Consider the following 22617-nt stretch of genomic DNA (forward strand, 5'->3'; position numbering starts at 1 on the left):
CTCTCACACACCTCACTCTCTCTCAGACCTCACTCTCTCAGACCTCACTCTCTCAGACCTCACTCTCTCTCAGACCTCACTCTCAGACCTCACTCTGTCTCAGACCTCACTCTCTCTTTCCCTCAGACCTCACTCTCTCTCCCTCAGACCTCACTCTCTCTCCCTCAGACCTCTCTCTCTCCCTCAGACCTCTCTCCCTCAGACCTCTCTCTCTCTCAGACCTCTCTCTCTCTCAGACCTCTCTCTCTCTCAGACCTCTCTCTCTCTCAGACCTCTCTCTCTCTCAGACCTCTCTCTCTCTCAGACCTGTCTCTCTCAGACCTCTCTCTCTCAGACCTCTCTCTCTCAGACCTCTCTCTCAGACCTCTCTCTCTCTCAGACCTCTCTCTCTCAGACCTCTCTCTCTCAGACCTCTCTCTCTCAGACCTCTCTCTCTCAGACCTCTCTCTCTCAGACCTCTCTCTCTCTCAGACCTCTCTCTCTCTCAGACCTCTCTCTCTCTCAGACCTCTCTCTCTCTCAGACCTCTCTCTCTCTCAGACCTCTCTCTCTCTCTCAGACCTCTCTCTCTATCTCTCTCTCTGACCTCTCTCTCTCAGACCTCTCTCTCTCAGACCCCTCTCTCTCTCAGACCTCTCTCTCTCTCAGACCTCTCTCTCTCTCAGACCTCTCTCTCTCTCTCAGACCTCTCTCTCTCTCTCAGACCTCTCTCTCTCAGACCTCTCTCTCTCTGACCTCTCTCTCTCAGACCTCTCTCTTTCAGACCTCTCTCTCTCTCTCTTAGACCTCTCTCTCTCTTTATATACTTATGATTGACCCCCGCTACAGCTTGACAACCTTAGCCTTGATAAAGCACTCGCGAAACGTGCGCGTCGGCAACCACGTGACCACGTGCACGCGGAGGAGCCCGAGTTCACATACACTGACTCAGTGTGATTTAGGAAGCCAGCGTGGCTCAACCTGTGCACATTAAAGGACTGTTATTAGACCCAACGGACTTAATAGTCACAAACCTCTAACGGCATACATAATATCTGGCCATGTATTATATTATTTATTTAGGTAGCCTGAATGCTATTTCCCTATCACAGCATTAAGCTTAAAGGGTACAATACATAAGCAAAACGGCACTTTTACCAGTAATTAACCTCTGGAGTGCCAGACCACAACCACACATGAGGAGTACTGCACCAATTAGGGAAAGGTCTTTCTATATTGACCGGTATACAAACCCTATAAGGAACAGTACTCAGCTGATAACTCGGTATTCGCATATACAGGAGTTCCAGCAGTGCTACCAGTAATATATCCTCTATACTAGTATTCACTACAGCCCGGTCATCACACACCTGGGATGTATATGTACTAAGCACTACATACCTGCTCCTATATACCACCATCTATATAGGGTGGCGTCAGTAATACAACAGTAGGTGCACTTAGACCTAGATTTGTCTACATCAAATCTATAATGTACTAATAGCTGCATCACTTATACAGCATAGTATAGGTCCTATACAAGAGCACCAGCTAGTATTTCATTACTGGGGCACTACATCTGTGGTCTTAACTGCCGTTATAGCAACAGAGAACTCTAGCCCATTCACTCCATATGAGGAACACTAGGGCCAGTGAACCATCCTAACACTGGATGTTAACACACCACTGTACAATCTTTTGGACACACTTATCCATTAGAATAAGTAACACTTGGTCATATTTAATCATTGTTTTAAACCCCAATATTTTAACGTTATTGTCATTTAATAAAGTTATTTTAAGTAAATCACCAAATCACACTGAAACAGAGTGCTATCATTAGGGGTTCTGTCTGTCTATTTGTGTATTACCTCTCTCTCTCAGACCTCTCTCTCTCTCAGACCTACCTCTCTCTCTCTCTGAGACCTCTCTCTCTCTCTCTCTCTCTCTCAGACCTCTCTCTCTCTCAGACCTCTCTCTCAGACCTCTCTCTCTCTCAGACCTCTCTCTCAGACCTCACTCTCTCTCAGACCTCTCTCTCTCTCAGACTTAACTCTCTCAGACCTCTCTCAGACCTCTCTCTCTCTCTCTCAGACCTCACTCTCTCTCTCAGACCTCACTCTCTCTCTCAGACCTCACTCTCTCTCAGACCTCACTCTCTCTCAGACCTCTCTCTCTCAGACCTCTCTCTCTCTCAGACCTCTCTCTCTCTCTCAGACCTCTCTCTCTCTCAGACCTCACTCTCTCTCTCTCTCTCTCTCTCTCTCTCTCTCTCTCAGACCTCTCTCTCTCTCAGATCTCAACTCTCTCTCTCAGACCTCACTCTCTCTCTCTCTCTCTGACCTCACACTCTCTCTCTCTCAGACCTCTCTCTCTCTCAGATCTCAACTCTCTCTCTCTCAGACCTCACTCTCTCTCTCTCTCTCTCAGACCTCACTCTCTCAGACCTCACTCTCTCAGACCTCACTCTCTCTCTCTCAGACCTCACTCTCTCTCTCTCTCTCTCTCTCTATCAAATCAAATCAGCTTTATTGGCATGACGAAAGAACATTTCAGTATTGCCAAAGCGTGAATAATAGGGGGTGGGGGACAATAATTACACGAATACTAGGGATAGGGTATAATGATTGCAGGGTACTGTATATGGGTAACAGTTTCACACAGGGGTGTGGGGGTTAATGTACGTCTCTCAGCTTGTGGCAGGTGCTGATATAGTGTGCAGCTAGTTCTGCTGTGGTTTCATCTTCTCCCAGGAGGATCGCTATTTTTTGGTTCTCTTCTGTATTATTAAAGTTCTGGATAACAGCAGTGAGTTTCTCTAGGTGAGCACTCCTCACTTCAGAGTATTGTGTATCACCTCACTCTCTCTCAGACCTCACTCTCTCTCTCAGACCTCTCTCTCTCTCTCTCTCTCTCTCTCAGATCTCACTCTCTCTCAGACCTCTCTCTCTCTCAGACCTCTCTCTCTCTCTCTCAGACCTCACTCTCTCTCTCTCAGACCTCACTCTCTCAGACCTCACTCTCTCAGACCTCACTCTCTCTCTCTCAGACCTCTCTCTCTCTCTCTCTCTCTCTCACCTCACTCTCTCTCTCGCAGACAGACACTCTCTCTCTCGCAGACAGACACTCTCTCGCAGACAGACACTCTCTCTCTCTCGCAGACAGACACTCTCTCTCTCTCTCGCAGACAGACACACACTCTCTCGCAGACAGACACACACTCTCTCGCAGACAGACACACACTCTCTCGCAGACAGACACACTCTCTCTCGCAGACAGACACACTCTCTCACTCGCAGACAGACACACTCTCCTCTCTCTCTCAGACAGACACCCTCTCTCTCAGACAGAGGGGAGTGGAGGAGGGGGGAGGAAAGGCAGGAAACCGTGCAGGCAGCTCCCTACACACACACACACACACACACACACACACACACACACACACACACACACACACACACACACACACACACACACACACACACACACACACACACACACACACACATACACACACACATAAATACACACACACACAAATACACATACACACACACACACAAATAAATACACACACACACACAAATAAATACACACACACACACATAAATACACACACACACATAAATACACACACATAAATACACACACACACACACACATAAATACACACACACATAAATACACACACACACACATAAATACACACACACATTGGAGAGCAGAGGCAGCGACGGATGTGAGAGGGTGGGGAGGTTTGGGGGGGGAGGAGATCCGTGCAGGCAGCTCCCTGCACACAGTCACTGGGCAGGCAAATGTACAACTCTCCCCTCCCTCTCCCTTCTCCTATCACCCCCCTACCTTCTCCTATCACCCCTCCTACCTTCTCCTATCACCGCCCTACCTTCTCCTATCACCCCCCTACCTTCTCCTATCACCCGGGGCAGAAGGGGAAGGGACACCGCGCAGACAGCGGAGCAGGAAGGCAGACACACACTCACCGTGTGTTCTGCACAAAGCCCCGCCCACCGGCTTCCTCTCTGCCTGCAGCCAATCCCCTGCGGCCCGGCCGGCATGAAGGAGTGATGGTGGGGAGGATAATCGGAGGGATGGTGGGGAGTGATGATCGGAGGGATGGTGGGGAGGCTAATTGCGGCGCCACTCTATGCAAGCCGCAGGGCGCCGGGGCGCACAGATTGGGAACCACTGGTCTAACCCTAGTTCAGGGTATTGGAAACAATTCAGTACAAAGTGTGACCTCCTGTCACACCCAAGTATTTACAGTGGAGAAACCATTTGCTTGTTCAGTGTGGGAAACAATTCAGTGTTAAGGGCCACCTCTTCAGAAACCAACAAACTCATGCAGGGAGAGGCCTTTCACATGGACAGAGTATAGGAAAAGGTTTCTTGGATGAATGACCTCACACATCACATGATTCTCACAGGGGAAATAATTTGCTTGTTCAGAGTGTGGTAAACCATTTTATACAAAGTGGGACCTCTTGTTACACCAGCAGATTTACACAAGGGAGCAACGTTTTAATTGTACAGAATTTGGGAAACATTTCAGCCCTGAGAGGTACCTCAACACACACCAGACAATTCATAAAAGGGGATTATATCATAATCAGTTCCGTAATAGGAGGACAGTCCTCAGACACCAGCGCATTTACACAGGGGAGAAACCTTTCCCATGTGCAGAGCGTATAAAATGTTTCTCAGTAAGAAAACCTTGTCACCCAAGTGTTTACACAGGGTTGGTATCTATGTATCTATGTCTTTATTTACATACTGTAGCGTTTCACAGCACTAATACACGTGACAATCATATAAATAACAAATAATACAAATAAAACATAATGGGAAGAAGTGCTATAGACATAAAAGTAACATTTAGGAAAAGGAGTCCCTGCTCCAAAGAGCTTACAATCTAATTGGTTGGTAGGAAGAACGTACAGAGACAGTAGGAGGGAGTTCTGGTAAGTGTGTCTGCAAGGGGCCAAGGTTTATGTATGAGTTGTAAATTATCAGCCATGGAGCTACTCGTATGCTTCCTTAAGCAGGTGGTTCTTAAAGGTGGATAGAGAGGGTGCTAGTCGGATACTGTGGGGTTGGCATTCCAGAGGTGCGGCAGTCAGTGAGAGGTTTAAGGCAGGAGAGGACTTTAGATACGAAAGGGGTAGAGAGAAGACATCCTTGAGCAGAACGCAAGAGTTGGGATGGTGTATAGCAAGAAATTAGGGCTGAGATGTAAGGATGAGCAGAAGAGTGTAAAGCTTTCAGTGAGGAGGAAAATTGTATGTGATACGGGATTTGATTTGAAGCTAGGAGAGGGATTTCAGCAGGGGAGACGCTGAGACAGATTTTGGAATGAGTAGTGCGATTCTGGCAGCAGCATTTAGGATAGATTATAGGGGAGACAGATGAGAGGCAGGAAGGGGAGACAGGTGAGAGGCAGGAAGGCCAGACAGCAGGAGGTTACAGTAATCAAGACGGGAGAGAATGAGGGTCTGTGTCAGAGTTTTAGCAGTCGAGCAACAGAGGAAAGGGCGTATCTTTGTGTAAGAGATGTGTGCAGAGGTGCATAGCATGGGTCTCCCTCTGGGCTCCACTTGACCCTGTTGGTTCCTCCCGGGTTCCCCTTCATTCCCTTACCTGCCGCTGCGGCTGTGACCGACAACGGAGGATGGGGAGGGCTGTGGGTGGGAACTGAGGCGTGGAGCAGGTTATGGAGGTGCCGGGAAGGTTGCGATGGCTATCACGTCGCTGGCGGATTCCTTTGCAGGGCACCGCCATCTTAGGGCAATTGCACATGTGTGAGATGCTGCGCATTTGCCAATAGGAAAAGGCTCCAAGCAGGGACTACATATCCCATGAGCCTCTGGGACAGAGTCACATAGCGCGTATCAGCCAATAGGGCTCCTGAATCCTCCTGCTCTGTAGATAGATACTTTTCGTTTGCTGCAAGCCATGCCAGTGGGAGCTGGGACAAGGAAGGGGTAAGAGGTATTTGTAGGTGCATTTGGCTTTTCCCCTGTGTAGCTTGTAGTTGCTGCAGGGACACTGCCCTGTAGAACCAGAGCATAAGGACAAAGCCAGGACGTGGCTGCATCCTGGACCAGGGTGATCTGGGACCAGATCATCCATCTATGCCCACAGAGACTCTAAGGTGGTACAATCCACACAGGACTCACCCAACGTAGAGGCGGAGGCATCGCGGTTCATTACTTTGGATCCGTGGATCCCATATTCATCCTTGCGCGCACAGGTGTGGACACTTCCGGCTGGTATCTCATATCACCAAGTACACCAACCATACACGGGCTAGTGGGGCAGCGCTGTCACACACACGTCGGAGGGTGATTGACTCCGTGGACACAAGTGTGTTGGGTGCTCAGGGGCATTTTAGTACTTGGGAGTAAACGCCACAAGGGTGACATCACGGTGCAAAGGGGAAGGGATACAACCCTGCAAGACATGTATGTTTTGGAGTGTTATTATTAGTCTGTGCAGTAAAACTGTTATACCTACACAAGTGTGTTTTTTGTTTCAATTTTTTTTATTGGTTTTCACAGGGACAAACAAATTAGTAATATAACAGCGTTTCAAGGGGGTATCTTTACAGCATTTTTTATATACAAAGACCTAGAACCTTGTACTCAAACAGAACCAGCTGTATCTGTACTAATTCCAGAGATTCCTTAAACCATGAACCCTTTTTCAATTTTTCTTTGGGAGACAGAGTCCCCTTACATATCTCTGTAGAGACAAATGAAAGAATAGAGGGAGGAAAGGACAGAAGGAGAAGAGATAAGGGGGAGTAGGGGGGGGGGGGGAAGGGGAGGGAGGATATTCATGGGATTGGGACAGAGAGGGTAGGGAGGGAGAAGGATTATTTCCCACCCCAACCCAACGTTACATTTTTCTTTTCTTGTTCCAGGAATCATGAATAAAGTATTTTTCCAAGAGAAAATAGTGCCAGAGATTGCTGAATACATTACGCGTGATTTCCCATCTGATCACCGTTTCTTCCAGGACAATGATCCGAAACACACCGCGTCTAATACCCATATTCTTGCCAGCGGTATCAACTGGGTTAAGATGCCACAGGAGTAAGTTCGGTAACCAGTACTCATTGTTTTAATTCACCTTTTTTCCCCCTCCAATTCAAGATCTCCAGACTTGAATCCCATCGAATTGGTATGGCATCAGTTGAAGGATTATATCAGAAAAGTGGTGAAACTGTCCAAAAATGATGAATTAGCTGAAGGAATAATGATTTTCTGGAACAACATACTCACCGTACAAAGATGCAATAAATATATCTATCATCTTGCGACCGTATTGCCTATTCTTTTAAAGCGTAATGGGCAGGCCACAGGAAAATAGTAAGGTACTGTACTGTAGTATGGTAAGTACAGGTAAGTATGATACAGGTAAGTATGGCACTCAAAATAACCATTTGATATCAGCTCTTCTCCACTTTCTACTGTACAGTATACAGTATAAATACAGTACAGGATGTGTCTAACCTACAGTAGTATAGTTATACAGTATATACAGTAGTTACAATACAGTATACTGTATACAGTATAAATAAGTGACTTACAGTGCAGTAGTTTGGCCTACAGTAGTTTTACAGTTATACAATAGTTATACAGGCATACCCCGCATTAACATACGCAATGGGACCGGAGCATGTATGTAAAGCGAAAATGTACTTAAAGTGAAGCACTACCTTTTCCCACTTATCGATGCATGTACTGTACTGCAATCGTTATATACTGTACGTGCATAACTGATGTAAATAACGCATTTGTAACAGTCTCTATAGTCTCCCTGCTTGCGCACAGCTTCGGTACAAGTAGGGAGACGGTATTGCTGTTCAGGATGTGCTGACAGGCGCATGCGTGAGCTGCCGTTTGCCTATTGGGCGATATGTACTTACTCGCGAGTGTACTTAAAGTGAGTGTACTTAAAGCGGGGTATGCCTGTCCTGTATATAGTTTGTCTTGTTAACATGTACCAGACACTTTTGATATTATGAGTATCCTTTCTTCAAGCAAGATCCATATTGTTTCAACATATACATATTGGAACTTTTCATTATATATTGGTAGCACCGATTCATACAATATTGTTCTTTTTCCCCCCTCTAGTTTGTCCAATATATAGTAGTGATTACTGTACGCAATACCTTAAATGCACTTTACTGCACTAATCTTTTATTTTCAGGGCTGCTGCAGACCAGGAAAGGGGGGAGGAGGGGGCATGTTTAAAAGTATTGTACTTTGTGTATAATGTAGCAACTGTCAGTAATTTACACAAACCCCCCCTCTCTCAATGACAAAAGAACTACAGCCATTACGAAGAAGAGAAAGTCAAGAAGAGGCAAAATACTGTCTTTTTTTATTATTAATTTTTCCATGAATATCCTGCACAGATAAAATTGTTCCTTCTTTAAATTCATGAAAATCATTTAAACTTTGTGTGTGCGTGGGGGGGGGGGGGGAAGATGTGTCTACAAAGTCTGTAACAAATGAATTGCTTTGGGGGAGGTGTGGATAACTGTAAACAAAGCCTCAAAGATTTTCATGAATGGCTCTCGGGGGGGGGAGGGGGGGGGAAATGTCGATAAGAAGTAGAAAGGCTTTTCACACGTACGCATGGGCATTTAATCCAGGGCTCGGGAAGATTACACTAAAACACAAAACCTCCAATTACAAATTAATGGTTTTGGGGGAGGTGTCGATAAGAAGTAGACATACTTTAGCCTTGTGTGTGTGTGTGGGGGGAGAGGGCTGTATGCTGGATTATTAGTCCCTCAGACCTCTCTCCCTCAGACCTCTCTCTCTCTCAGACCTCTCTCTCTCTCAGACCTCTCTCTCTCTCAGACCTCTCTCTCTCTCAGACCTCTCTCTCTCTCAGACCTCTCTCTCTCTCAGACCTGTCTCTCTCAGACCTCTCTCTCTCAGACCTCTCTCTCTCAGACCTCTCTCTCAGACCTCTCTCTCTCTCAGACCTCTCTCTCTCAGACCTCTCTCTCTCAGACCTCTCTCTCTCAGACCTCTCTCTCTCAGACCTCTCTCTCTCAGACCTCTCTCTCTCTCAGACCTCTCTCTCTCTCAGACCTCTCTCTCTCTCAGACCTCTCTCTCTCTCAGACCTCTCTCTCTCTCAGACCTCTCTCTCTCTCAGACCTCTCTCTCTATCTCTCTCTCTGACCTCTCTCTCTCAGACCTCTCTCTCTCAGACCCCTCTCTCTCTCAGACCTCTCTCTCTCTCAGACCTCTCTCTCTCTCAGACCTCTCTCTCTCTCTCAGACCTCTCTCTCTCTCTCAGACCTCTCTCTCTCAGACCTCTCTCTCTCTGACCTCTCTCTCTCAGACCTCTCTCTTTCAGACCTCTCTCTCTCTCTCTTAGACCTCTCTCTCTCTTTATATACTTATGATTGACCCCCGCTACAGCTTGACAACCTTAGCCTTGATAAAGCACTCGCGAAACGTGCGCGTCGGCAACCACGTGACCACGTGCACGCGGAGGAGCCCGAGTTCACATACACTGACTCAGTGTGATTTAGGAAGCCAGCGTGGCTCAACCTGTGCACATTAAAGGACTGTTATTAGACCCAACGGACTTAATAGTCACAAACCTCTAACGGCATACATAATATCTGGCCATGTATTATATTATTTATTTAGGTAGCCTGAATGCTATTTCCCTATCACAGCATTAAGCTTAAAGGGTACAATACATAAGCAAAACGGCACTTTTACCAGTAATTAACCTCTGGAGTGCCAGACCACAACCACACATGAGGAGTACTGCACCAATTAGGGAAAGGTCTTTCTATATTGACCGGTATACAAACCCTATAAGGAACAGTACTCAGCTGATAACTCGGTATTCGCATATACAGGAGTTCCAGCAGTGCTACCAGTAATATATCCTCTATACTAGTATTCACTACAGCCCGGTCATCACACACCTGGGATGTATATGTACTAAGCACTACATACCTGCTCCTATATACCACCATCTATATAGGGTGGCGTCAGTAATACAACAGTAGGTGCACTTAGACCTAGATTTGTCTACATCAAATCTATAATGTACTAATAGCTGCATCACTTATACAGCATAGTATAGGTCCTATACAAGAGCACCAGCTAGTATTTCATTACTGGGGCACTACATCTGTGGTCTTAACTGCCGTTATAGCAACAGAGAACTCTAGCCCATTCACTCCATATGAGGAACACTAGGGCCAGTGAACCATCCTAACACTGGATGTTAACACACCACTGTACAATCTTTTGGACACACTTATCCATTAGAATAAGTAACACTTGGTCATATTTAATCATTGTTTTAAACCCCAATATTTTAACGTTATTGTCATTTAATAAAGTTATTTTAAGTAAATCACCAAATCACACTGAAACAGAGTGCTATCATTAGGGGTTCTGTCTGTCTATTTGTGTATTACCTCTCTCTCTCAGACCTCTCTCTCTCTCAGACCTACCTCTCTCTCTCTCTGAGACCTCTCTCTCTCTCTCTCTCTCTCTCAGACCTCTCTCTCTCTCAGACCTCTCTCTCAGACCTCTCTCTCTCTCAGACCTCTCTCTCAGACCTCACTCTCTCTCAGACCTCTCTCTCTCTCAGACTTAACTCTCTCAGACCTCTCTCAGACCTCTCTCTCTCTCTCTCAGACCTCACTCTCTCTCTCAGACCTCACTCTCTCTCAGACCTCACTCTCTCTCAGACCTCTCTCTCTCAGACCTCTCTCTCTCTCAGACCTCTCTCTCTCTCTCAGACCTCTCTCTCTCTCAGACCTCACTCTCTCTCTCTCTCTCTCTCTCTCTCTCTCTCTCAGACCTCTCTCTCTCTCAGATCTCAACTCTCTCTCTCAGACCTCACTCTCTCTCTCTCTCTCTGACCTCACACTCTCTCTCTCTCAGACCTCTCTCTCTCTCAGATCTCAACTCTCTCTCTCTCAGACCTCACTCTCTCTCTCTCTCTCTCAGACCTCACTCTCTCAGACCTCACTCTCTCAGACCTCACTCTCTCTCTCTCAGACCTCACTCTCTCTCTCTCTCTCTCTCTATCAAATCAAATCAGCTTTATTGGCATGACGAAAGAACATTTCAGTATTGCCAAAGCGTGAATAATAGGGGGTGGGGGACAATAATTACACGAATACTAGGGATAGGGTATAATGATTGCAGGGTACTGTATATGGGTAACAGTTTCACACAGGGGTGTGGGGGTTAATGTACGTCTCTCAGCTTGTGGCAGGTGCTGATATAGTGTGCAGCTAGTTCTGCTGTGGTTTCATCTTCTCCCAGGAGGATCGCTATTTTTTGGTTCTCTTCTGTATTATTAAAGTTCTGGATAACAGCAGTGAGTTTCTCTAGGTGAGCACTCCTCACTTCAGAGTATTGTGTATCACCTCACTCTCTCTCAGACCTCACTCTCTCTCTCAGACCTCTCTCTCTCTCTCTCTCTCTCTCTCAGATCTCACTCTCTCTCAGACCTCTCTCTCTCTCAGACCTCTCTCTCTCTCTCTCAGACCTCACTCTCTCTCTCTCAGACCTCACTCTCTCAGACCTCACTCTCTCAGACCTCACTCTCTCTCTCTCAGACCTCTCTCTCTCTCTCTCTCTCTCTCACCTCACTCTCTCTCTCGCAGACAGACACTCTCTCTCTCGCAGACAGACACTCTCTCGCAGACAGACACTCTCTCTCTCTCGCAGACAGACACTCTCTCTCTCTCTCGCAGACAGACACACACTCTCTCGCAGACAGACACACACTCTCTCGCAGACAGACACACACTCTCTCGCAGACAGACACACTCTCTCTCGCAGACAGACACACTCTCTCACTCGCAGACAGACACACTCTCCTCTCTCTCTCAGACAGACACCCTCTCTCTCAGACAGAGGGGAGTGGAGGAGGGGGGAGGAAAGGCAGGAAACCGTGCAGGCAGCTCCCTACACACACACACACACACACACACACACACACACACACACACACACACACACACACACACACACACACACACACACACACACACACACACACACACACACACACACACACACACACACACACACACATACACACACACATAAATACACACACACACAAATACACATACACACACACACACAAATAAATACACACACACACACAAATAAATACACACACACACACATAAATACACACACACACATAAATACACACACATAAATACACACACACACACACACATAAATACACACACACATAAATACACACACACACACATAAATACACACACACATTGGAGAGCAGAGGCAGCGACGGATGTGAGAGGGTGGGGAGGTTTGGGGGGGGAGGAGATCCGTGCAGGCAGCTCCCTGCACACAGTCACTGGGCAGGCAAATGTACAACTCTCCCCTCCCTCTCCCTTCTCCTATCACCCCCCTACCTTCTCCTATCACCCCTCCTACCTTCTCCTATCACCGCCCTACCTTCTCCTATCACCCCCCTACCTTCTCCTATCACCCGGGGCAGAAGGGGAAGGGACACCGCGCAGACAGCGGAGCAGGAAGGCAGACACACACTCACCGTGTGTTCTGCACAAAGCCCCGCCCACCGGCTTCCTCTCTGCCTGCAGCCAATCCCCTGCGGCCCGGCCGGCATGAAGGAGTGATGGTGGGGAGGATAATCGGAGGGATGGTGGGGAGTGATGATCGGAGGGATGGTGGGGAGGCTAATTGCGGCGCCACTCTATGCAAGCCGCAGGGCGCCGGGGCGCACAGATTGGGAACCACTGGTCTAACCCTAGTTCAGGGTATTGGAAACAATTCAGTACAAAGTGTGACCTCCTGTCACACCCAAGTATTTACAGTGGAGAAACCATTTGCTTGTTCAGTGTGGGAAACAATTCAGTGTTAAGGGCCACCTCTTCAGAAACCAACAAACTCATGCAGGGAGAGGCCTTTCACATGGACAGAGTATAGGAAAAGGTTTCTTGGATGAATGACCTCACACATCACATGATTCTCACAGGGGAAATAATTTGCTTGTTCAGAGTGTGGTAAACCATTTTATACAAAGTGGGACCTCTTGTTACACCAGCAGATTTACACAAGGGAGCAACGTTTTAATTGTACAGAATTTGGGAAACATTTCAGCCCTGAGAGGTACCTCAACACACACCAGACAATTCATAAAAGGGGATTATATCATAATCAGTTCCGTAATAGGAGGACAGTCCTCAGACACCAGAGCATTTACACAGGGGAGAAACCTTTCCCATGTGCAGAGCGTATAAAATGTTTCTCAGTAAGAAAACCTTGTCACCCAAGTGTTTACACAGGGTTGGTATCTATGTATCTATGTCTTTATTTACATACTGTAGCGTTTCACAGCACTAATACACGTGACAATCATATAAATAACAAATAATACAAATAAAACATAATGGGAAGAAGTGCTATAGACATAAAAGTAACATTTAGGAAAAGGAGTCCCTGCTCCAAAGAGCTTACAATCTAATTGGTTGGTAGGAAGAACGTACAGAGACAGTAGGAGGGAGTTCTGGTAAGTGTGTCTGCAAGGGGCCAAGGTTTATGTATGAGTTGTAAATTATCAGCCATGGAGCTACTCGTATGCTTCCTTAAGCAGGTGGTTCTTAAAGGTGGATAGAGAGGGTGCTAGTCGGATACTGTGGGGTTGGCATTCCAGAGGTGCGGCAGTCAGTGAGAGGTTTAAGGCAGGAGAGGACTTTAGATACGAAAGGGGTAGAGAGAAGACATCCTTGAGCAGAACGCAAGAGTTGGGATGGTGTATAGCAAGAAATTAGGGCTGAGATGTAAGGATGAGCAGAAGAGTGTAAAGCTTTCAGTGAGGAGGAAAATTGTATGTGATACGGGATTTGATTTGAAGCTAGGAGAGGGATTTCAGCAGGGGAGACGCTGAGACAGATTTTGGAATGAGTAGTGCGATTCTGGCAGCAGCATTTAGGATAGATTATAGGGGAGACAGATGAGAGGCAGGAAGGGGAGACAGGTGAGAGGCAGGAAGGCCAGACAGCAGGAGGTTACAGTAATCAAGACGGGAGAGAATGAGGGTCTGTGTCAGAGTTTTAGCAGTCGAGCAACAGAGGAAAGGGCGTATCTTTGTGTAAGAGATGTGTGCAGAGGTGCATAGCATGGGTCTCCCTCTGGGCTCCACTTGACCCTGTTGGTTCCTCCCGGGTTCCCCTTCATTCCCTTACCTGCCGCTGCGGCTGTGACCGACAACGGAGGATGGGGAGGGCTGTGGGTGGGAACTGAGGCGTGGAGCAGGTTATGGAGGTGCCGGGAAGGTTGCGATGGCTATCACGTCGCTGGCGGATTCCTTTGCAGGGCACCGCCATCTTAGGGCAATTGCACATGTGTGAGATGCTGCGCATTTGCCAATAGGAAAAGGCTCCAAGCAGGGACTACATATCCCATGAGCCTCTGGGACAGAGTCACATAGCGCGTATCAGCCAATAGGGCTCCTGAATCCTCCTGCTCTGTAGATAGATACTTTTCGTTTGCTGCAAGCCATGCCAGTGGGAGCTGGGACAAGGAAGGGGTAAGAGGTATTTGTAGGTGCATTTGGCTTTTCCCCTGTGTAGCTTGTAGTTGCTGCAGGGACACTGCCCTGTAGAACCAGAGCATAAGGACAAAGCCAGGACGTGGCTGCATCCTGGACCAGGGTGATCTGGGACCAGATCATCCATCTATGCCCACAGAGACTCTAAGGTGGTACAATCCACACAGGACTCACCCAACGTAGAGGCGGAGGCATCGCGGTTCATTACTTTGGATCCGTGGATCCCATATTCATCCTTGCGCGCACAGGTGTGGACACTTCCGGCTGGTATCTCATATCACCAAGTACACCAACCATACACGGGCTAGTGGGGCAGCGCTGTCACACACACGTCGGAGGGTGATTGACTCCGTGGACACAAGTGTGTTGGGTGCTCAGGGGCATTTTAGTACTTGGGAGTAAACGCCACAAGGGTGACATCACGGTGCAAAGGGGAAGGGATACAACCCTGCAAGACATGTATGTTTTGGAGTGTTATTATTAGTCTGTGCAGTAAAACTGTTATACCTACACAAGTGTGTTTTTTGTTTCAATTTTTTTTATTGGTTTTCACAGGGACAAACAAATTAGTAATATAACAGCGTTTCAAGGGGGTATCTTTACAGCATTTTTTATATACAAAGACCTAGAACCTTGTACTCAAACAGAACCAGCTGTATCTGTACTAATTCCAGAGATTCCTTAAACCATGAACCCTTTTTCAATTTTTCTTTGGGAGACAGAGTCCCCTTACATATCTCTGTAGAGACAAATGAAAGAATAGAGGGAGGAAAGGACAGAAGGAGAAGAGATAAGGGGGAGTAGGGGGGGGGGGGGAAGGGGAGGGAGGATATTCATGGGATTGGGACAGAGAGGGTAGGGAGGGAGAAGGATTATTTCCCACCCCAACCCAACGTTACATTTTTCTTTTCTTGTTCCAGGAATCATGAATAAAGTATTTTTCCAAGAGAAAATAGTGCCAGAGATTGCTGAATACATTACGCGTGATTTCCCATCTGATCACCGTTTCTTCCAGGACAATGATCCGAAACACACCGCGTCTAATACCCATATTCTTGCCAGCGGTATCAACTGGGTTAAGATGCCACAGGAGTAAGTTCGGTAACCAGTACTCATTGTTTTAATTCACCTTTTTTCCCCCTCCAATTCAAGATCTCCAGACTTGAATCCCATCGAATTGGTATGGCATCAGTTGAAGGATTATATCAGAAAAGTGGTGAAACTGTCCAAAAATGATGAATTAGCTGAAGGAATAATGATTTTCTGGAACAACATACTCACCGTACAAAGATGCAATAAATATATCTATCATCTTGCGACCGTATTGCCTATTCTTTTAAAGCGTAATGGGCAGGCCACAGGAAAATAGTAAGGTACTGTACTGTAGTATGGTAAGTACAGGTAAGTATGATACAGGTAAGTATGGCACTCAAAATAACCATTTGATATCAGCTCTTCTCCACTTTCTACTGTACAGTATACAGTATAAATACAGTACAGGATGTGTCTAACCTACAGTAGTATAGTTATACAGTATATACAGTAGTTACAATACAGTATACTGTATACAGTATAAATAAGTGACTTACAGTGCAGTAGTTTGGCCTACAGTAGTTTTACAGTTATACAATAGTTATACAGGCATACCCCGCATTAACATACGCAATGGGACCGGAGCATGTATGTAAAGCGAAAATGTACTTAAAGTGAAGCACTACCTTTTCCCACTTATCGATGCATGTACTGTACTGCAATCGTTATATACTGTACGTGCATAACTGATGTAAATAACGCATTTGTAACAGTCTCTATAGTCTCCCTGCTTGCGCACAGCTTCGGTACAAGTAGGGAGACGGTATTGCTGTTCAGGATGTGCTGACAGGCGCATGCGTGAGCTGCCGTTTGCCTATTGGGCGATATGTACTTACTCGCGAGTGTACTTAAAGTGAGTGTACTTAAAGCGGGGTATGCCTGTCCTGTATATAGTTTGTCTTGTTAACATGTACCAGACACTTTTGATATTATGAGTATCCTTTCTTCAAGCAAGATCCATATTGTTTCAACATATACATATTGGAACTTTTCATTATATATTGGTAGCACCGATTCATACAATATTGTTCTTTTTCCCCCCTCTAGTTTGTCCAATATATAGTAGTGATTACTGTACGCAATACCTTAAATGCACTTTACTGCACTAATCTTTTATTTTCAGGGCTGCTGCAGACCAGGAAAGGGGGGAGGAGGGGGCATGTTTAAAAGTATTGTACTTTGTGTATAATGTAGCAACTGTCAGTAATTTACACAAACCCCCCCTCTCTCAATGACAAAAGAACTACAGCCATTACGAAGAAGAGAAAGTCAAGAAGAGGCAAAATACTGTCTTTTTTTATTATTAATTTTTCCATGAATATCCTGCACAGATAAAATTGTTCCTTCTTTAAATTCATGAAAATCATTTAAACTTTGTGTGTGCGTGGGGGGGGGGGGGGGAAGATGTGTCTACAAAGTCTGTAACAAATGAATTGCTTTGGGGGAGGTGTGGATAACTGTAAACAAAGCCTCAAAGATTTTCATGAATGGCTCTCGGGGGGGGGAGGGGGGGGGAAATGTCGATAAGAAGTAGAAAGGCTTTTCACACGTACGCATGGGCATTTAATCCAGGGCTCGGGAAGATTACACTAAAACACAAAACCTCCAATTACAAATTAATGGTTTTGGGGGAGGTGTCGATAAGAAGTAGACATACTTTAGCCTTGTGTGTGTGTGTGGGGGGAGAGGGCTGTATGCTGGATTATTAGTTTACAAAAGTATAATGCGTGGTGCTAAGAACCATATACAGCTTATGATAGACATGGTATAAAGGTGATGAATCCTATATGTTTGGGATGTAATCTTGATTGTAGGGAGGGTACTGGGTGTGGTATCCTTGTTGGTAAACCAGCATAGATGGCACTCAAATTGTCCAGGAACCCAAAGGCTAATGATCATCCCAATAAACAGTACCCTAATCCCTTAGTAGAATAATATGACCATGTAGCAAGCAGGAAAAACTCACGAATCTGCTGCATCGTCCATGTTGATCCTGCCAGACCTTCTAGGTGCGCCTCCGTCCTTGGCGATACATTGCAATGGGAGAGAGAAATGGCAGAGCACAACCGGAATCATCCAAAAAAAAAGAGAATTGGGAGGAAAGTGCGTAATCCATAAAAAGATTTAATTGTCATGGAGGGAAAAAAGGCAAGGCATTACCCTACCAACATGTTTCGTGCTACACAGAGCACTTTATCAAGGCATACACATCCTATCATCATTAGCATATTTAAAGGTTAAAAAAATAATTGGCTTACCAATTCTGAAGCATATCTGGGATCCACCCCATGATCTGGCCGATGAAATTCTGGTGTGGAGTCATCAGAGCGCGCGCACGTGCCCCCACACGCAGCCCCCGCCTCCCACACGCAATCCTGGGCAAGCAGAGGGAGAACCGAGCTGTCACGCGCTTGGTGACCATGGAGCGTGCCTAAGGAGCGGGGGAGTGCACCCGCCGGCGCCGCCATCCACATCCTCCTGGTGCGCACACGCACATCCCAAGGAAAAGAACCCTAGGTCCCTCCCCGTTGCCGCGCGCATAGAGGGATAGACACTGGAGCCCCGGGTGAACAACGCTCTGGCGCAGTGACAACCCCTGGGCTCCCTGTGATCCCCACAGTGAGCGCGGCCCGAGGGAGGAGGAGGGAAGGAGAAAGAAAGAGAGGGGAAGAGTGTGACGGATCGGGGGACTCGCGCTTCCCAGCGTGTCCCCATCACCTCTGTTTCCACTGACTCTAGCCCTCCCTCTTCCTTGCCTCCTCGCTCTCTCCCTCGCGGCCGTTCCTCTGCGGCGCGGCTGACACGCCCTAATGCGCGTCCTGACCACCTGTGCGTTCTCCGCAATGTGTGCGCGCGTTCACAATCCCTGGTATCCCTCCGTGGCCCCCGCGGCCCCCGGCGTGCCTCTATTCCCCCAGCCTCCACATTACCTTGCTCCTCTGCCTCTCCGTCCCTCTTACCCTCATTGCCGAGTGCCCCCGCGGTGTTGCCTCCCTCACGTTCTGTGACACGCCCGGTGCGCGCGCATGGTACCCTTACAGAGGGCGCGCGCACACGCTCCAGTTATTTGCCGTCTAGCTCCACCCCCCGTGGCTTACAAGCCATATCCCTTCATTACTCCCCTGTCCCCTCCGCCGCTCTCTCAGACCTATCCCTGCAAACTCTCTCTCAACCCTCTGCTCCTCCCCTCTCTCCTATTGGTCCTCCTTCCTTTATAACCCCACTCTGTCCACTTTCTCATTGCTCTGCATAGCTTTCCTGTGACTCCTGTGTGTGCAGTGTCTATGCCTAGCTCCCTTGTTTGTTCCAGCGCTGTTCCTGTCCTGTGCTTCTGTTTGGATTCCCCTGGCTTGAACTACTGCTTTGGATTTGACTACTCTGCTTTCTCCAACCCCTGAAAACTGGCTTACGGACACCACTGCGCTGCTCTCTTCAATCCTTGAACTCTGGCAAACGGACATTACTATCCGATTTCTGGCACCCCGGACTTTGCAAGTATACGTTGACCCTTTTCTTACCAGGCCCGGCAACGCATTGCTGCACTCCGGGCACGCCCTCGCTGCTGTGGGTGAGTGTTGTGCCCTTGCCCGCCTCAGTACTGGGGACTGGCCAGGTCTGCGGGCATACAGGCGTTACATTATGCAAAGCCCAACAAATGCAGACCCCCCTGAGGTGTGCCAAGGTGTTTCCGTGGAACAGTTGCAATTTGTCAGCAATCAACTGACCTCAGTATCAAAACAACTTGCCAACTTGTCTCTCCGGGAAACCCCAGTTGCCCCAACACCCTCTGTTCCTGTAGCTATGCGCAATCCAGGGCCACGCATACCACCTCCCAACCGGTACGATGGGGACCCTCTCGCTTGCCGAGGATTCTTGAACCAATGCGAGGTTCCATTTGAGATGTCCCCTTCCCTCCTTCCTTACTGGCCGTACCAAGGTGGCTTACATCTACGCCTTACTCACTGGCAACGCTCTTGCGTGGGCCTCTCCCCTCTGGGAGCACCACCCTGAGTTAACCCAAGACTATCCCAGGTTTAGGCATGAGTTTCAACAGGTGTTTGACATACCAGCACGTAGGGAGACTGCTGCTTTTTCTTTGTTCCATATCACGCAGGCACGGAGGTCAGCTGCAAGATACGTGGTGGAGTTCAGCACCATCACCGCAGAGACTCAATGGAACGACGAGGCTCTTGCCGCAGCATATTGGCACGGTTTGCCTGACACTCTAAAGGACGACCTTGCAGCTCACGCTCAGCCTTCTTCCCTTAAGGAACTCATTGCACTCAGCATCTGTATGGATCAACGTACCCAAGAACGACGACATGAACATCACTGTTCTCGTTCTCTTCCCCCTCCATCTGATTGTCACAGGCCTTCTCCTTCGCCCTGCCCTACGTTGGATGCTCCTGAACCAATGCAGATCGGTAGCCAGCAACTTCGGGCTGTGGAGAAAGCACGTCGTCGTGAGGAGGGTCTCTGCTATTATTGCGGTTCCCCTGAGCATCGACTCCGAAACTGTCACCTGAAGCCGGGAAACGGGAACACCCAGTAAAGGTAGAAGGGCTTCTACTGGGTACTATCTCTCCTTGCCCCTCTCTCCCTAAGGAACTGCCTAAAAACTTATGCTCTCTGTAACGCTGACGGGCCCTGACCTTCAAATAGAAGTGAAAGCTTTCATCGACTCCGGGTCTGGTGGTAACTTTCTTGATCACACCTTCGCCTGCAAGAACCGTATTCCTTTGGTCAAGAAAAGATCGCCCATTGGCCTGGAGGCTATCGATGGACGCCCGCTTCAACCAGCCTTCATCATTTGGGAGTCCATTCCACTTACCCTGACCACCACGGATGGCCATAAAGAGGTAATGGTCTTTGACGTCTTCCATTCCCCCACTGCCCAGGTTATTCTAGGATTGCCATGGCTGCAGCTCCACAATCCGCTTATAGATTGGATCGATGTCTTACCCATCCAATGGTCTACTACATCAGAGAAGTCGGTTACTCCTCCTGCTGCCGTGCTCGCTGGCCTGGACACCACTCCCTCTAACCTGACTGCTCTGCCGACGGTGTATCACGGGTATTTAGATGTCTTCAACAAAGTACAAGCTGAGGTATTGCCTCCCCATCGCCCCCAGGATTGTCCTATTGATTTAATTCCAGGAACTATTCTCCCTAAATCTAAGTCGTATCCCCTATCGGTGCCAGAGACCGAAGATATGACGACTTATATCCAAGAGAATTTGGAGAAAGGATTCATCCGCAACTCTACCTCCCCCGCCGGGGCAGGCTTCTTCTTCGTGAAGAAGAAGGATGGCTTCCTAAGACCTTGTATTGACTTTCGTGGGCTCAACAAAATTACAGTTAAAAACCGATACCCGCTCCCCTTAATTTCTGAACTCTTCGACTGTCTACAAGGAGCTTCTATATTCTCCAAACTCGATCTAAGAGGGGCGTATAATCTTATTCGAATAAGAGACGGGGATGAATGGAAAACCGCGTTTAATACACGTTCTGGACATTATGAGTATTTAGTGATGCCCTTCGGGCTGTGCAATGCTCCTGCTGTTTTCCAAGAGTTCATGAACGATATCTTTCGGGACGTTTTGGGGACATTTGTTATCGTATATTTGGACGACATCCTCATTTTCTCTAAGAACTTAGAGGAGCACATTCGCTATACCAAACTGGTACTCTCTAGACTACGTGCTAATCGCCTCTACGCTAAAATGGAGAAATGTCTGTTCCATCAGACGTCCACAGCCTTCCTAGGCTATATTATCTCTAACCAAGGCTTTACTATGGATCCTGAGAAATTGAAATCTGTACTCGACTGGCCTTTGCCGAATTCTCTCAAGGCCGTGCAGCGCTTCCTTGACTTTGCCAATTATTACCGGAAGTTCATCCGTAATTTCTTAACCATCGCTCTAACTATTACCGCCTTAACCAAGAAGGATGCGGATCCGACTACTTGGTCTTCCGAAGCCATAGAAGCCTTTGAATTCCTCAAGAAAGCCTTTGTGTCTGCACCCATCCTATGGCATCCTGACACTTCGCTTCCCTTCACGCTAGAAGTTGACGCCTCCGATGTGGGAGCCGGTGCAGTACTCTCTCAGAGAACCACTCCACAGGAAAAACTCTATCCGTGTGGAATCTTTTCTCGGAAGTTCTCTTCGGCTGAGAGAAATTACGATGTTGGGAACCGTGAGCTTCTTGCCATTAAATTGGCTCTCCAGGAATGGAGACATCTTCTCGAAGGTACCATGGAACCTATTGCCATCCTCACTGATCACAAAAACGTACTATATATTGAGGGGGTTCGTCGATTGGGATCCGCCAGGCTCGTTGGGCACTGTTCTTCTCTCGTTTCAACTATACCATTTCTTATATTCCCGGTACCAAAAATATTAAGGCGGACGCTCTCTCTCGCCAGTTCGCTACGGAGAACGACTCTAATGAATCCACCGAATCAATTCTTCCCGTCAAATATATTATCTCCACCAATAATTTCGATGTTTTGGATGAAATTAACAAAGCCCAGGTCCACATCCCCAGGAGATTTAGGGTGCCAGAGGGACGCTTGTACACAGCTCCACGTTTACACCACAAGATTCTACTTTGGGGGCATTCTTCAAGATCGGCCGGTCATCCAGGCTTCAAGAGGACAGCAGATCTTATCAAACTGACTTTTTGGTGGCCTAAGATGAACAAGGACATTTTCAACTTCACCAGTGCTAGTCCGGTCTGTGCCCAGAGTAAGTCCGCCTGTCACAAACCCTCTGGTCTCCTCATGCTCCTCCCCATTCCGGAACAACCTTGGAAACATATCTCTATGGACTTTATTGTGGAACTCCCCAATTCTAAAGGGATGAATACCATCCTTGTAGTAGTAGATAGGTTTTCCAAGCAATCACACT

The 22617-nt window shown here is 47.4% G+C and overlaps 1 protein-coding gene across 1 annotated transcript in view; it reads right to left on the reverse strand.

Moving 5' to 3' along the window:
- The window catches only part of LOC142488419 (uncharacterized), a 337058-nt gene that overhangs the window by 113497 nt on the left and 200944 nt on the right, over window positions 1-22617 (reverse strand). The window lies entirely within an intron of this gene.

This window comes from Ascaphus truei, chromosome 2 (assembly GCF_040206685.1).
Source record: "Ascaphus truei isolate aAscTru1 chromosome 2, aAscTru1.hap1, whole genome shotgun sequence".
Taxonomy (NCBI): Eukaryota; Metazoa; Chordata; class Amphibia; order Anura; family Ascaphidae; genus Ascaphus; species Ascaphus truei.